This window comes from Poromitra crassiceps, assembly GCF_964638095.1.
Source record: "Poromitra crassiceps genome assembly, chromosome: 30".
In the NCBI taxonomy this organism is placed as follows: domain Eukaryota; kingdom Metazoa; phylum Chordata; class Actinopteri; order Beryciformes; family Melamphaidae; genus Poromitra; species Poromitra crassiceps.
In genome coordinates this window covers 15,330,814-15,347,860 of record NC_139652.1, presented here as the reverse complement: position 1 = coordinate 15,347,860, position 17,047 = coordinate 15,330,814, and the positions used below count along the sequence as shown (strand labels likewise).

Sequence of the window (17,047 nt, the reverse complement as noted above, 5' to 3'; positions counted from 1 at the left end):
CACGAAAATACTCTTGAGTTACTTTTAACAAAGAGCAACTTGGAACGTTAACATAACATGTCAAGGGTAGTGATCATGTTTATGGTAACTAATTACTTTTTTAAAGTACTGTAGCACCCATTCCACTCATTCAGTGCCCAATAGACCCATCAATGCCTCATCTTCTAACCGCCTGATTGAAGTCATTATGCTGTGTATTTTGCCTTGGGAACCGAGATGTTGATTCTAATTTCAGCGTCTTCTCTCGGAGCAACTTCATTAACGGCTAAAAGTTCTGTGCTCCGCAGTAATGTCTCCTCTGGCTCCCTGAGTGGCAAACAGGACGCAGCCATCAGCAGCCCTGACGATGAGCGGACAGGCGGCTAAATATTGAGTCTCAAATTGAGACAACAAGGGACGCAATTATACACGAGGGGCTGGGATGTGCTATATGCATGTGTTACTTTGGAGATGCAGGCTAAGCTCATTTGTGAATAGATGAATAAATCAATTAAAAATTGACGAGGCATCCATGGATCACTGGTCTCTCACTGGCACGGTGCGGCACGACCTTCTTCCTCTCAAATATGAATATGGATTTTTCTGCCCTGAAAAATGAGCCCTGAAGTGTGGGGAACAGTTTTTAAAAGTTCAAGCTGCTCCGACTATTTAGACAGGTCAACTAATTCCACTGACACAAACACAGGAGTAGGGGAGGGGGAGGAGAGAGAGAGGGGGGGGGGAGAGAGAGAGAGAGAGAGAGAGAGGGGGGTGGGGAGAGAGAGGGTGGGGGACAGAGAGAGAGAGAGAGAGGGGGGGGGGAGAGAGGGGGGGAGAGAGAGAGAGGGGGGGGGGGAGAGGAGAGGGGGGGGGGGATTGAATTTTCTCAAGCAGTCTAACACAATCCTGTCTTGTCATGCTGATACGGATGCAACTTATTATTTCCTCCATCTGGGACCTCATTAGAAAGAAGATCTTATCTTATTTAGCTGCCAAACAAAGTTAGAACTCTGACTTCCAGAACTCTGACTTCCCAATCTGCTCTCCATCTCTCATGCATAAGAAAAAAACACAAATTCAAAGTTGACGCAACGAATGATTAATACTGAATGATTCATACTAGACCTTGAGGGATGCAATGAGAGCAATGATTGCGCACGGTAAAAAAAAAAAAAAGTCAATACTTTCTACATCTCCATGCATCACGAGATTTCCAATCAGAGAGGGAACTTCGAGGATCACAGCGGCCCTGTCCCCCCCCCCCCCCCCACCCCCCCCTCGTCTGCACTGGCCAGCAGTCACATTAACAGCAAACCGCGTGTCATCCATTACCTTGTCAGAAACTTTGAATTGGAATTGATTCACCTCACCGCCATTTTTCATCTGTCCGGGTTATTTATTGTCGTGACAATAATGTTGGCGCGTTTGCGTTGAGTATTTGTTTTGAATTGGAGTCCAGAATTGGACTTCAGACGTGGGAGGAGATGCCTCCACATATGGAATCTGGCTTTGTCATTCCTGCCCAGACGACGTGCTCGAGTAGAAGCTGATCCAAAGTGAGCTTTAAAGAAGAATATACTATTGTCATTAGAGTTATAGTCCATTTACTTCAGTCTACGTCTACTTTACATTTCCTCCAATCACTTCACCATATAAATAAACAAATAAATAAATATAAATATTGATTAATTAAAAATAAATAAATAAATATATATATATATATATATATATATATATATTTATATATATATATATATATACACAAACTGGGGGGGGGGGCAAATACAAACTTTTAGAAAGCTAACAAAGCCTCAAATAAAAAGACATACAATGTGACTACGTTTTTTGGGGGGGCACGGTGGCACAGTGGTAGCGCTGTCGCCTCCCAGCTAGAAGGCCCTGGGTTCGATTCCCACCTGGGACGCTGTGAGCGCTGAAGGAGTGTGTGCCCGTCCGCATGTCCTCGAGTGCCCACCGCCCGGGTGGGGTCGTCAAAAAAGGCCTTTCTGTGTGGAGTTTGCATGTTCTCCCCGTTTCCTTCATATAGGAACCCCTCAACAAAACATGCAATATCCTGGTCGCTGAAGTGGTGCCTCCTCTGGTCGTTCGGAGGGAGGGGAACTGGTTGGAATAGCGTGAACCTCCCACGTGCTATGTCCTACCGGTGAAGCTTCCTCTGTCAGGTGAAAAGAAGCAGCTGGCTAACTGCCCATGTCTCGGAGGAAGCATGGAGCCAGTTTCGGCTCTCCCCAGATCGGCAGAGGGTGGAGCAGCAACCAGGATAAATAAATTAAATTAGCACTAATGGGGGATAAAAATGGGATAAAAGAAAGAAAGTGACTAAGTTTTGTAAGGAAACATGTTTTTCAGGGATTGTTTCTTCCTGTGAGTGTCAGGTCAGGTGACTGACATGCAGCGCGTAACGCAATGCAGTACTAATTGATTGAAAACGTTCGATTCGGCACAATGTAATAACAGACGAAAACAGAAGGTTGATCAAACCAAATGAAGGCTTCATGTTCACTGTTATGCTCTCTCTCTCACACTGAGGCTTCATGTTCACTGTCATGCTCTCTCTCTCTCTCTCTCTCTCACTGTGGAAGTTGTTTTCCAAACTGTACAAGAATGAATGACAGCTAATGGCTTCTTTTGAAGGAAGAAAACGAGCCTTGAATATCTCCAAATATCGATTATACTGTGTGCAGAAACCAGCAGGAAACAATTTACATAAATTCAATAACTTGTAAATGAATATTACAAGTGCTTGCAATGATAGACGAGTGATGTCTTAGACTAATTTCAGCCAACAGTTCAACATTGTTATGCACGCCCCCTTTCATTCATGCCTCTGCCCCGTCCATTCACAGTCACCCACGCTTCTCTGGCAATAGCCAATCAGCTCAAGCCATTCCTTTCCCTCGCTTGTCCGCTGAGCCAATCACCTAAGTAGTTAAGTGTATTATAAGTCCTTGTTTTTACTTTGTTGATTACGCCTCACTTGTGTTGTCACCACACAGTTGCTGTGATTGCCGTTGAAGCAGTTGTTTCGTCCCACCTCCTCCCCTGCCACCACCAACGTCATGACTCCTGAAGAATTCCCTATGGGGGGGGGGGGGGGGGATTCTTTATCCTATACTTCACTGACGGCTTCCTCTCTCATCTCAGGAGGAGCGTCATCATATCATGGAGTCATACGCCAAACCTAATTTGTTTATTGTATTATTAAAGTTTATTTAAACCTTCTTACTGGTCTCATTATTGAATTGCTGCGAATAGATTGACTTTTGAAATACATTGTAGTAAATGGCATCTGTCAAGTGTGAAAACCCCCCAATATCAAAACACTGTGTTGGAAATCAGTCCAAGCTTAAGAGTCTCTGATTCTGTTAGAACACTGTCAGCCCAGTGGATTTGTTTGCTTGTCAGATTAAACATGTAAAAACACCTATTGAGGCTATACAACGTTTCTTAACATTTGCAATGTTTTACACTGGAGTATGTTTGCTTTTGTATAAAGCACTTTGATTTGCCTCAGTGTAGGAAATGTGCTCTACAAATAAACTTGCTTTCCTACAAAAATTGTATGTTCCATCTACAGATCAAACACCTCAAGAACATATCATGGTCAAATAAATTGCGGTTTGTATCTTTGATCGTTAACCACTAGAGCTACATACTACTGCATGACATCACATCACTGATGACATCACTGCATGCCTTAACAGCATAATTCTTTAACATTTCGTGAGACGATCATAATTAATAATGCTCGGACGTGCAGGTCAGAGATACTGAGCATCAAAGAATCATCATCCCAGTTGGAGAATTATTAGTATTTGAAATATTGAAATGTTTAAATATTATAATTCCATTCTGAATCTTCCAAGCTCACAATTTAACTATGGTTAAGAAGAGTTTTTTGTTGTTGTTTAAACGGGAGGCAATACAAAATGGTTCACAGTCAATGTCACACTGCCCCCCCCCCCCCATCCCATCCACTGCCAATTATTTTCTAACTGCCTGCAACATAATTACATGCTTGATAGGCATGAAGGGCAGCCATTAATGTCAGCCTCGTTAGTGAAAAGGTGAAGGTTTGCGACGTGAGCTAAAGAAACTCCTCCGCCCAATCAGCTTCCCGGTTCCTGCTGCTGTGTTCGTGCACCGCTCCCCCTGAGCCGAGTCTGAATATTTCATAGCTGTTAATGGGAGGCGTTCCCAGAATTCCCAGTATGACTAAATATTCAATGAAGCGCTACTTCCATTCCAGCCCAGTGGTTACGGGATAACAGGCATCACAGTGGACAGGACGCGAGCCGCTCCTCCTCACCTGGAAGACTGGCTCTGTGTTGAGTCTTCTGGAATGGGTTAAATTATTCTGTATAGTATTTCTGCAAGACTACACATCACCTCAAACGTAAACGTTCTGGAGCTGCCGACCCTCATGTATAAACATTAAAAGGGGATACTTCTGACTTTTGGAACCCGAGCCTTTGCTACTTAGAGTGATCATGTTGATTGGTAGATTATTTTCTCAGCACAATCCATGCTGTTCCTCATGCTAGCTCCAGATAGTTAGCCACAAACCGATACAAGATCAATGGGATCACGCTCCTGTCTGTGCAAGCTGAGATGTACTTTGTGTGGAGGACATCTCAATGAGCCTCAGTCAGCTTGCACAGACAGGAACGTGACTCCATTGGCCTTGTATCGGCTTGTGGTGCTAACTATCTGGAGCTAGCATGAGGAACATCTGATTGTGCTGAGAAAAGAATCTACAGATCAACATCGTTATGGGTAAGTAGCACATAGGGGGGCTAGCTAGGGTTCCACAAATCAGGCCTATCTGTTTAAGACCAAACCGTTGGACCAGTGACTGCTAGACCAAGCCTCAGAAACAATGCTGACTTATTTTGCACATGATCTCACGCGTATCAGAAAACTGTAAACAGTTTTGCAGACATTCATTTAGTTTGACAGTTATTGAGATGTATTGTTTAAGTTGTGGACCAGTGATGTCATTTGTGCTTGAATGAAATCACTGGTCCACAACTTAAAGCTGCATTCAGCGATGTTTTTGTGTTAAAATAAGTGTAATTGGATAGAAATCTGGGAAACGGTAGGTCAGATCATGATGCTTCTAAAGCACAACATGTATTTTCTCACCCTGAATCCAACGGCGCCATCCGGGGGTTGGTGGTTCCAAGTTATGGCCCATTTCCACCGCTGCTATCAGCGCGGCCCCGCCCAGCTCGTCTCGCTTTTTTGTCTCATTCCACCGATCAAAAACGTGGACAGCCCGGGTTGAGTCGGGGTTGAGTCGTGCTAGTTTTGGTCCCTGCTTTGTTGAGGTTCCAGCGCTGTGAACCTGGTACCATACGGTGATGTGAAAACACTGCAGACGACTGATTGGTCAGGCAGAATTGTGTTTACTGTATCTACTGACTGTCAATGCTTGATACCAGTTTAGTGGGCTTACCTTCTCTTCTGTTAATGTTATTTCCATCAGTCTTTTGTGTTGCTGCCTTCAATCTCCTTGATCAGCTTTAACATGACGGTGGTTTTCAATTGTTTTGAGAGAGAAAAAGTCTGCTCCTCGGGAAGCCACTTGGCTTGGCTCCGCTAGGCCGGAGGCGGGGGTTTAGTGAAGCCCCGGTCTTGCCTGGTGAGAGGCCGCCGGGGTAGAGGCTTCCCTTCTCCCTGTAGCGCAACTCCCGTCCCCCGTGCAGTGCATGCATGTGAGTTTGAGTAACAACAAAGTGATATCCATTCTCCTAGCCGATTGTCACATTTGCCCATGTACACTGTAGGTCATTTAGAGGCACCAGTATTTCATAAACAGTTTAAAAGTTCTGTGTATGGATTTAATTTGAACGTTATACGTTATAGCCTACTTCGGCTATGGGCGGAGGGCAGATATGCGGTCGCTATGACGACCAGGTGTGGGCGGAGGCGAGTAAACTTGCTATGGAAACAGAGTCTATATCAAGTAGAGACGAGTAAGACCAGGTCGAGTAGAGCTGTACTGTGCTGTTACTGTATATGTGGTGGAAATGAGCCATTACTGACCAAACACTCTATTTCAGTGACTGCTGTCAGAATATAGAGCGCGCTTTAACACTTATTTTAACACAAAAACATCGCTGAATGCAGCTTTAACTCAAATCAACTCTCAGTAACTGTCAAACTAAATGAATGTCTGCTAAACTGTTTAGAGTTTTCTGATATGTGTGAGATCATGTGCAAAATAAACCAGCATTGTTTTTCGGTGAAGTTCTCCTTGAAGTGATTGTGAACTTTGGCAGTACCTTATGACCTTGGGGGCAGCACCTTCACTCTGACCTCTCTGGAGGGAGACGAGTAGGGATCAGTAAAGTCTCAAATTATTATTATCAGCGGTGTAAAGTACTAAAATGTCCTACAGTACTCAATACTGGTACCTTGCTGAAAAGTAAAATTACTGATGTGAAAATCTATTTCAGTCAAATAAAGCAGTTGCAGAGTAAAAGTTGCCGTTATCTTTTAGAAAGGAGAGCATTGTTGCATGTGATCTTTTCCACGTGCTTCTAAAAGGACAAGAGGACAGAGTTCAAACTAGATTCTGTTAATTGGAAAAATGTGTTTCTTGAATTCCTGCCTTTGAAATGCATGTGGAACAGCCAACCTAGTCCAGTTCTACAGGATCAACTGATGGCAAGCGGCAGGAACTGCAGGGGAATAGCTGATCCTCCCACACGCTAGGCTACATACATCCTGCCGGTGAAACACCTCGCTGTCAGGTGAAAAGAAGCGGCTGGCGACTGTATCGGAGGAAGCATGCTAGTCTACCACTCTCCCCTGATTGGCAGAGGGGGTGGAGCAATGACCAGGATGGGAGAAAAACCACGGGGAAGGGGGGGGGGGGGGGGGGGGAGTGAGTCCCTTCACTCACACATACATACAGCACAAATCCATCTGTTCTGGGACAAATAATTTGGCTCCCCCACTTAACAGTATCTGATCAATGTGAAGGAGCCACTCTGCATAATTGATATAGAGCACCTGGCTAAGTGGAAGCTGAAGGGGAGGTTCTCACACAGAGGATACATTTAAATTAGCATCTGAATAATAGCGTATAATCAATTCCTCCTACTTGTTACTGTTACAAAGTGAAGCGGCACATGCACTTCCTCGGTCATGAACAGCGCCGTTTACTGATCATGCTGACACCACCGTACTAAACCCAGACGGTTTTCACGGAATTGTGTTGCTAGGGAACCGTTTGAAACCTAGCTCATGTCATGTCATGTAATAGTTCTAAATTATTTGTGTATTTTTCATATCTGAATTTTGGAACCCCTAGCCCTATTTGCTACTTACCAATGACGATGTTGATTGGAGTTCCTTCTCAGCACAATCCAGGCTGTTCCTCATATTAGCTCTGGAAAGTTGAGCAAAAATGAATGCAAGGTCATTGGGGGTCACGCCCCTCCTGTATGTACAAGCTGACTGAGACTGAGAAGATTCCATCCACACAGTGCAGAAAGTACATTTCAGTGAGTCACAGGTGTGTGGCATATACAGTATACCTGTGTGGCACAGGTGTGTGGCATATCCTGATGCCGATTAAACGCCATGATTATTGCACAGGTGTGCCTTGGGCTGGTCACAATAAATAAATGAAAGAAAAACCTGCACAAAGTGAACCAATCACATCGCTCCTCCCTGCACAAAGTGAACCAATGTCACCTTGCTCCCACGCGCGTTATTTCGAATCGCACATAGGTTACGCAAAAACCACGCCCTGTGCCCGCCTACGCAGCAGTCAAGCGCCGGGATTGGCCAGGAGCAAGTCTTTTGTCTTCTTTTGACAGCTGGAATCTCCCACACCACAAATCGCTGGCCACGCAGCCCAGCGATTTCATGAACCAACTGAATTGCTCTTGATAGCGGACATTGAAATTAATTATTAGTGTATTAACGCCAATGAAAACGTAACACAAGCTTTTAACACACAATCGATTTTTAAACATTTATTTCAAAACATCATTGTAAAATTCAGGCCTTTAGCCAAAGCTTCAATAACAGAGCTCAGCTGACAGTTTAACCTGCAAATGAAAACTATAAAAAATATCAAATTAAAAATAAAAATTATAGATAAAAAGTGGAATCATACACAATAAATAAAACCAAAAGTAAAGGGTTAGGCTTCCCAATGGCCAGCAGCATCTGTTATTCTGGCCTCATAATAAGCACTGAGGCGGGTGGTCAGAAAGTCAAATAACATTAAAATACATCGTATGCTTTGGTGCGATGTAGGATTTTGTCTTTCAATATCCTCATTGCAGCCTCGCTTGGTGTTGTTGCTTCTCACAGGGATGGTGTCCCTATAACAGAGAGCCCAACATGAGCACCTGGCCAATCCCGGCGCTTGACTGCTGCGTAGGCGGGCACAGGGCGTGGTTTTTGCGTAACCTATGTGCAATTCGAAATAACGCCTCCCACGCGGATGACAATCCAAAGCGATGCTGTCATCAGCTGTTTGTTTGTCCACAGGCTGTTTGGGATGAGACATGATGCTGTCACAGTATTTGGTGGCAGTCGCACCCTGGTGGCACTGAGTCACCATCTGAGGCTCTCACCATCCTAAATGTTGCATCTCACCTAAAACTTCTTTATCTTCTGCTCATATTGTACATTATACTGTATGATGGAACAACTGGACTCGGCCGCGATTGGCTCTCCTCACGAAAACAATTACATAAATCCTCAAAATCAGGCCAGTTTGCAGCGTTTGAACTGGAAAGCCTCCAGACACCACCCGATCTGCATTCGAGAAGCTGGTATTTTCGGCCAATCAGGGTCCACTATTGTGAATGTTTGCCTGTGATGACGTTTTCAATTAATTCCCTTTGAACTAAATTCACAACAGTAGCCAACAAATCCTTTCCTGCTGAAGTGCCTTTACGCAAGACACTGAACTGAGCCAAACTCCAGTCACACCAGAAACAGCTGACCCGCCACGCTGGCATGCCAACACCTTAGAGAGAGACAGTCGAACATATCAATTCCTAATTTACACTGTACGTGATGATGATGATGTAGAGACCGAAGGCGTGTGGAGCACATTTCCTAAAGTCACTCCAGATGCTCTCCTGGGCTTGTTCCCTGATACACCGCTGTGGCATTTCAGCGGAGGGACACGCCACTCGGGTGCCCTTGAGGACTCAACTATGAAATGAAGCAACAAAGTAGTTCATTAGATCTTTGACCACAGATCTGCTCTGAGGCAGAACTCATGTCTCCAGTAAAGAGGGGTCATGTTTGGCTGTGACTCAAGAGGGAGGGCGTGCAGAGGATCTGTCACTGGAGGTGACTGGCTGTCAAATAAAAAAGTAGCGCTGGGTCATTTTACAGGATCAAAGTCAATATCGTCAATACAGGCAATCATCTAAGCCTTTCCTCAGGCTACTTACTGCTGCTATTTACAACGGAGCCGCGCCAAACAGCATTTCCACATACTTTAATGGTTTGTTTGAGCCTGCTTAGGAGCCAGAAGGATTGGATTTGACTAGGCATGCACGATATATCGGCAATCCTATCGGTATCGGTGTTAGTCATTGTCTTAATATATCAACATCGGTCTGATGTTAGCAATGTTAATATCGGTTATTAGCCAGAATTTTCTTATTTTCTTAATCTCTGATTGATGGGCTTTTCCAAATGTTTTGTAAATAAAGACAGGCATTACTTTTTCAAATTCAGTGTTTACAGTTTCCCCCCCCAGTATGCACAAAATTTGATTATCTTAGAAACTTGTTTTTATACAGATCATATTGCCATTGGTAATATCGGTATCGGACAAAGTTTTCATAGATCTGACACATAGGAATAACACGATACAATGATTGCAAGAGAGTTTAGTTATACTAAAGTATCTCAAAGTCGATTCAGTAGACATTTTCGGTAAGTGACTGTGACATTACACCGCACACGTTCTGAATTGTTCTGATCTGCGAAACTCCAATCCAAGCAGATTACAAATTAATTAAACTATGAATTATTTGCATTGAGACTGTTATATGATGCAGGTCGGAAAAGAAAGTCAGTCTTCGAGGACTATTTAAATCTGCTGTCTGAAACCAACCCGCACTCACTCCCAACTCATCTACTGACGTCAAGACGTCTTAAAGGAACACTCCGCCCATTTTCAACAGCTTTGTATCATTAGAACATCAGAAAACTGTAAACGGTTTTGAAGTCTGTCATTTAATTTGACAGTTATTGAGTGTTAAAGTGTGGACCAGTGACATCACTGGTCCACACTAACTCAAATTAATAACTCATTAACTCAAATCAACTCTCAATAACTGTCAAACTATTCATCATTCATCTAGTTTGACAGTTATTGAGAGTTGATTTGAGTTAAGCTGTGTTCACACCGAGATATTTATTTTTCGCTCTGTCGCTCAAGTCAACCCTTTGGAATCGCTCTGTCGCTCTGTTTAAATCGCTCATCAACAGGCACACGAAATGACGGACATGTGGGGGATATAACGTTACGCAATGTCATGCTGTTTGTCCACTACGAGCCACCGTCATTGTTTACAAGCTAAGCCTATCAGCGTGCTCCTAATGCGAGCTGCATACCGGTAGTACAGACTTCACTTCATGTCAGCTGTCAGGCTGTCAATGCGGTTTGTTGCCACACAATAAACCAGCGGTTTGTTCCAAGCCAGAGTGATCCTTGACTCGCTCTCACAGCAGCCAATCAGCATTGAACAGCGAGCGACTGATGCCAGCGTATTTTCGCTCGAGTTGGAATATTTCATCTTGAGCGACGAGCGTATTTTCTCCCTGTCGCTCTGTCTCTGCCGCTTGGACGCCCAGCGATTATTCTCCCAGGCGAATATACGCTCAATCGCTCGTTTGCATTGACTTTGTATGTAAACTCGACGCCAGCGACCAACTTTAATAGGTCGGTGTGAACGCAGCTTTAATGGTTGAAAATGGGCAGAGTGTTCCTTTAACAAACAGCTTTGATGCTCACAACAAGGGTCAGTGTGGACAACAGGTGCAAACCAAGTGCAGAGGCATCAGAAACGGCCTAACGTAGACATGGCCTTATAGTCAGGAGCCCTCGCCATCACTTTTTATAAACACACCCCTCCCACAATGTCTGAAATCGACGCCACGTGACGGGAGTGAGTGTGACATTGAAATGAAACGGTGGCCAGTAAGGGCGCTGTGGTCACGGTGGTGGATGAGCGTATACGCTTGCCTCGATGCCGACGACCGGGGTCCCATACCCTATTACCCACCCAGCGTTTTCAGTCATTTCAACCGTAAGACACATTAAACGTTTTTCTTATTTAACTCTAACCCAAACTGCTTCTCTCATATCTCAACGGGCCTGTCGCATCAAAGTGGCGGAAAAGGTGGCGTTGAAAAATGCCGAAAAATAAAATTGTACCTAACACCCCTGTTGGGGGGGGTCGTGTTTTACCCTACAAGATGAGATAAGAAAACCCAGTCTAGTTTTCATGAGTACGGTTCCAATGTTGAAAGCTCAAAACAGGAAGGGGAAAAAGGAAGCAATCCAGCCTTTGATTTATATTCAAATGAGAAGTATACAGGGGAAATTGGATTTCTCTTTCATTTCAGAGAATGGATTTCCTCATGGCAAATCATATTGTATCATCTGGTGGCGTTAATATCCAGCTTTGAGCATCACAAGCTATTCTTCATTACAAAGACCGAGCAACTTTAACAGCTCCTCTACAGAGAACGCCACGACAAATTCCATTTCTGCTCCAACGTGTTCAAACAATCCCTCCCCACCCGAGGCCATTTAAGACATTTTTCACCCCTTTTTAATTTACACATGAAAGGCACTAACATATCAAAGGAGTTCTGCTTCAATTTCAAAATAAACTTGTATCTGTCTTATGTGCCTTAAGTCAATGAACTGGGCTAATTATGCACCCCAAAGAAAGCCAACCGGAGGACGACACTTTTACACTTGCGATTGAAAGATTTATGCGTGTCTCTTTGGACCAATAACAAATTCAAGAATAGTCCAAAATGTTTCTAATAAAGAAAGACTACCATGGCTTGCTAGAAACCGCACCATCCACTGCACAACCCACTGAAGAGCCACTCACCATCAGCATCAATTAAATGTCTAAATTCAGAGTTGGTTTCCCAGGTTGATACATGTGTTGTAACACAAGGAACAAGAATATGACACAAAGATATTAAGAACAACAAAGGCATTATATTTGCAAAATACATATATGCCACAGTCAAATCTGAACGAGCTTCATGGAAGGCTACAGAAAGACTTTTTACATCATCAGCTTCTTGTCTCTGTGTTGTAAGAGATTCTCTTTTTATTATAGCAATGTTGAGTGGTAAGAGAGGATATTTATGGTAAATGTTGAGTGGTAAGAGATGATATTTAAATTACCTCGACACTGACGCCTCTATCTGACTCACTTATGGAAGCAGCAGCTGTGGATAAGAGTGCAGCTAGATGCCTAAAACATGTGTCAACAAGCTATTGGGCTATCTCTGGCTCCACCTGGTGGATTTAAATGAACACACACTGTCCCAATGCAGCCATAATCATGTAATTTAGTCCGTTTTTTTTTACTGTAACAATATCAACCTGTGATTAGTTAGTGATTAGTGATAGTGTGATTAGACAGGGTAACATGTGACATGACAGAAACAAATATATCAAAAGATTAAGCAGTGAACTTTATCAGTTATTGATTTCCTCAAGGAGACCAAAAATATGCTCAAGTGTTTCTAAAGTGTCACCTTCTTCAACAGCCTTGGAAAGTGTTCATCTTTGATATGTACACAGCTAGTTGGGCACAATTATCTCATTAAAACTGAATTTTCTCCACAGGAAAGCATTAGTTCATAAGGTGACAATGTGTCATACTATCTTCTGTCCGTGCAGGCTTGAACCAGTTTCTCATTGAATCCCCACTGTACCTCCACTCTCCTCGTGCGATCCATTGGCAATAATCCCTCGTTTCTCTCCAGTGTGTGTCATAATTGATTGATTGATATTTTTATGTAAGTGTCATGCACCTGGGTGCCCAGCCCATATGGGCTTACAAGACACTATATCATAATTACAATCGCCAAGTTGGCTACACAACAAATCATAATATACCTTTATACAGAATCAAGAAAAGAAAGGAAAAGAAAGGAAAGGGCATTTCATTGAGACATTCACTTTCCAAAAAAATCAATTATACTGGGTACAATGTTCCCTGTCTTAGTCGCCAGGCATTTTCTATAAATCTGGCTAAAACAAAAATTTCCTTATCAAAAAGCCAACTCAACATATGACCTTCTGACAGCCAAAACAAATCGGGATTCTTCAACTGGATTTTCTCAAATAAAGGATTTCTCAAATCATTGTATATGGGACAATGAAACACAAAATGAAATTCATCCTCCACAACACCAAGATCACAAAAAACACATAAACGCAACTCTTCAGGAACACATGTATATCTACCTCAATTACCAGTGGTAGGGTACCGCTTCTTAACTGAGCACATACCAGTGGTAGGGTACCGCTTCTTAACTGAGCACATATAGAGACCTCTGTCCTCTTTTTAGATTTGACATTACATATGGTTCAGTAAAATAATCTTCTTTAATTTGGACATAATTTCTGAGCTTTGGTTTCTTCCAAATCTCCTCCATCCATTGTTCCTTTTGAATCTGAAACAGTTGTTGTTTGACTATACTTACATTACACTGTAGATTATTCATAAAAATCATATGCAAATCACAAAATGAAAATATTGCAATTTGCAGATACCTCTCTTGACCAAGGATAACTATGTGCTCTGTCCCAATTAAAGATCTTTTTGGTCACCCTATCCTCTGGCAACTGGACAAGGCGGTTCCACAAACGAGCCATTTCACCTCTCTGCTTAACAAGACATGACTCCCATCCCATATCCCCTTCAACAGCCACCTCCGCAGTGTATTTATGCACTCCAAGAAAGCATCTCATAGCTCGACTCTGGATAGTATTACAGTCAGACGCATCCTCAAAACCCCACACTCCTGCAACATAAAATAAAATAGAAACCAACCATTGAATCATAAAGTTTAGAAAATGTTGAGAAGCCAAGGTCAGGACATGGTTTCATTTTACTCATCACAGAGCCTAACGCTCTTCCTGCAGACTCTGCCAGTACTTTTCTTCCTTCTGAAAAGCTCATGTTTTCATTAAAAACAAAACCAAGATATTTATACGAGGAAGTGTACGTTAAAGGCATTGAACCAAACTGAAATACATAATCACTCTGCTGTACACATTTTTTCCTAAAATGTATAGTCTGAGTTTTTTCACTGTTGATGGCAAGTCTCCATTTACTACACCATGTGCTCATAATATTCAACATTCTTTGTAAATTAACCTCTTTCTCAGCAATCAAAACAATATCGTCTGCGTACAACAAAATACTAAAGTTCATATTGTCAATTGGTATACCTAAGTTGGCCTGCTTAATTTCTTGAGCTAAATCGTTAATAAAAAAAGCGAATAAAGTAGGGTATAACCGTCTGCCGATGAACTAGGCCAGATGTAACTGACAGATATTTGAACGGAGTTTGGCGTACCACTGTTCTGTGTGTCCAGGGTCCAGGCTAGTTGTACAGCTCACGTTATGCTAGGTTAGTTTACGAAAGCCACGTCAAATACAATAAACTGCAGACCACACTCTCAAGAAAATAACATTACGTAAATCAATATTACAAATGAGAATAGATAAGCAGCGTTATGTATCTTTAAAGTCAGGAAAGGACATGAAAGGATAAAATATAACGGTTGTTTTTTTGTTTGTTTTACCTTTTCCGACAGCAGCACGTGTCGTGTATGTACAGTACCATGGGTATGTACTGAGTGAACTAGCGTTAGCCCCGTCGGGACGCTTTCTGCTAGCTATGCTAATACTGCTAGCTACTCAGCTAATGCTGCTAATGCTGCTGTCTGGTGCCCGAGAGAGGGGCTCTTAGCCTGGGTAGTGGATGGGTGGTGATAGGGGGACCTGCCTGGGTGTCTGGTGCCCGAGAGAGAGGCTCTTAGCATTAGCATAGCTAGCAGAAAGCGTTCCGGAACATCCATGGCTGGAGTATATAACACATTTTCTGAACTTACTTCTTCAGGCCAACGGAGTTGCAAATCCCATATGTACAACTCCTCGACAATGTCCCTTCGGACGGGACTTAGCGAAGGGTGAATTTGTTAATAAAATAAAATAATAAATAAATAAAATCACATCTTCCGGCTTCCCGTAAACTGCCGGAAGCGTGTTGACGTAAGACGTTCGGTTTGACCCCTATTTTTACAGTCAATGGTTTGACCCGATTGGTCTGACCAGGTGCGACTTCCTGATTGGCCCGTTTGAGTTTAAAGCTAACGCCGCTCTCTCTCGACTTCCTGATTGGCCCGTTTAGAGTTTAAAGCTAACGCCGCTCTCTATAGCTCAGTCATTCTACTGTAGACCCTGAAGGAGGCGCCAGCATAACGTTGTGTAGAGGATTTCATCAACAACAGACATTCCCACCTTTTCTGATGGAGCAGAGACGCAGACACTGCAGGGATGGCCAGTTCACTCGCCAGGTGTGTACATGTGGATGGACCAAGCTGACAACTGCCAGAGGCTGGCCATCCACAAAGGAAGACGCAAGTGCCACCAGCCTAGGCATACAGAAAACCCAGTCAGTCGTACAGAATACCCAGTACAGACGAGGAGAGCCACAGGAGTTGCTCAAAGGAGAGCTGTCCTTGGAGAGCTGACCAACCGACAAGTCCAGCAGGTGGTCGCACGTGAAGACCCGCTCCCCCCAGAGGTGGAGACAGCGGATGTGCCCAATCTGCCCATGAAGGAGAAGGAGGAACTGCCTCAGGCTTTCTCTGAGACACTCATAGAGGACATCGATGAGCACGATGGAGACCAGCCACAGCGCTGCTCTGAATATGTCAAGGACATATACGCCTATCTGGGCCTCCTTGAGGTGCAGCAGGCTGTCCGACCGGAGTACATGCAGGGTTATAAAATCAATGAACGCATGCGAGCTACTCTCGTCGACTGGATGATCCAGGTCCACTGCTGCTTCGAGCTGCTTCAGGAGACAATGTTCCTCTCGATTGCCATATTGGACCGTTTTCTGCAGGAGCAGCCAGCAGTGCTTCCTAGTGAGCTGCAGCTCATTGGTGTGACGGCCATACTACTCGCCTCAAAGTATGAGGAGAGGAGAGGATACAGTCTGAAGGTTGCAGACTTGGCCAACATCACAGACAATACGGTCACAGAGGCCCAGATTCTGGAGAAGGAGCAGGTGATCTTGACCAGCCTCAATTTTGACCTGGGACGCCCTCTGCCACCCCATTTCCTCAGGCGTGCTTCAAAGGCTGCAAAGCCTACTGCAAGGACACACACACTGGCCAAGTACCTGATGGAGGTGACTCTGCTGGACTACCAAATGGTGCATTATCGGCCATCTGAGGTAGCTGCCGCTGCCCTTTGCCTCTCCCAGGTGCTGCTGCATCAGCTGCCATGGTCCCCTACTCAGCATCACTACTCTAATTATGACTGGGCCCACCTCAGGCCAGTCATGCGGCGCATAGCCGAAAATGTGGTCGCTGCAAATGAGGGAAAACAAGAGTTCATGTGGGTCAAAAAGAAATACTCGAGCAGCGAGCTGATGGAAGTCAGCCTCCTTCCTCAGCTCACAAACATCCAGTGGCATTTTTTGCCATTTCAGTGGTCTGTAGAACCCCCTCAGAACATGGCTGCTTCTCTGCTTCTCTTCCTATGACAAGTGAAGCCTAGAATGTGTTCTAATGTTTTTGTTGTAAAATGTTTCATTGTAAAATTGATAATTCAGTGTAAATACTTTGTTAATTCCTTGTAAAAAAAAAAAAAAAAAAAAAAAAAAATCCTTGTAAATATACTTTGTATTGCCACAGTTGTATTGCACCGAAGGGCCAATACTGCGGCGTAGCACTAGCTCTATTGCAGCGGATTGGGCGTTCTCGTTTACCCCT

The 17,047-nt window shown here is 43.7% G+C and overlaps 1 pseudogene across 1 annotated transcript; it reads left to right on the top strand.

The window, feature by feature from the left end:
• The first annotated feature begins 15,627 nt into the window (after positions 1–15,627).
• On the top strand, positions 15,628–16,818 carry LOC310800423 (G2/mitotic-specific cyclin-B2 pseudogene; annotated as a pseudogene). The gene has a single exon. The product of its transcript is annotated as a G2/mitotic-specific cyclin-B2 pseudogene (transcript).
• The last annotated feature ends 229 nt before the right edge of the window (positions 16,819–17,047 follow it).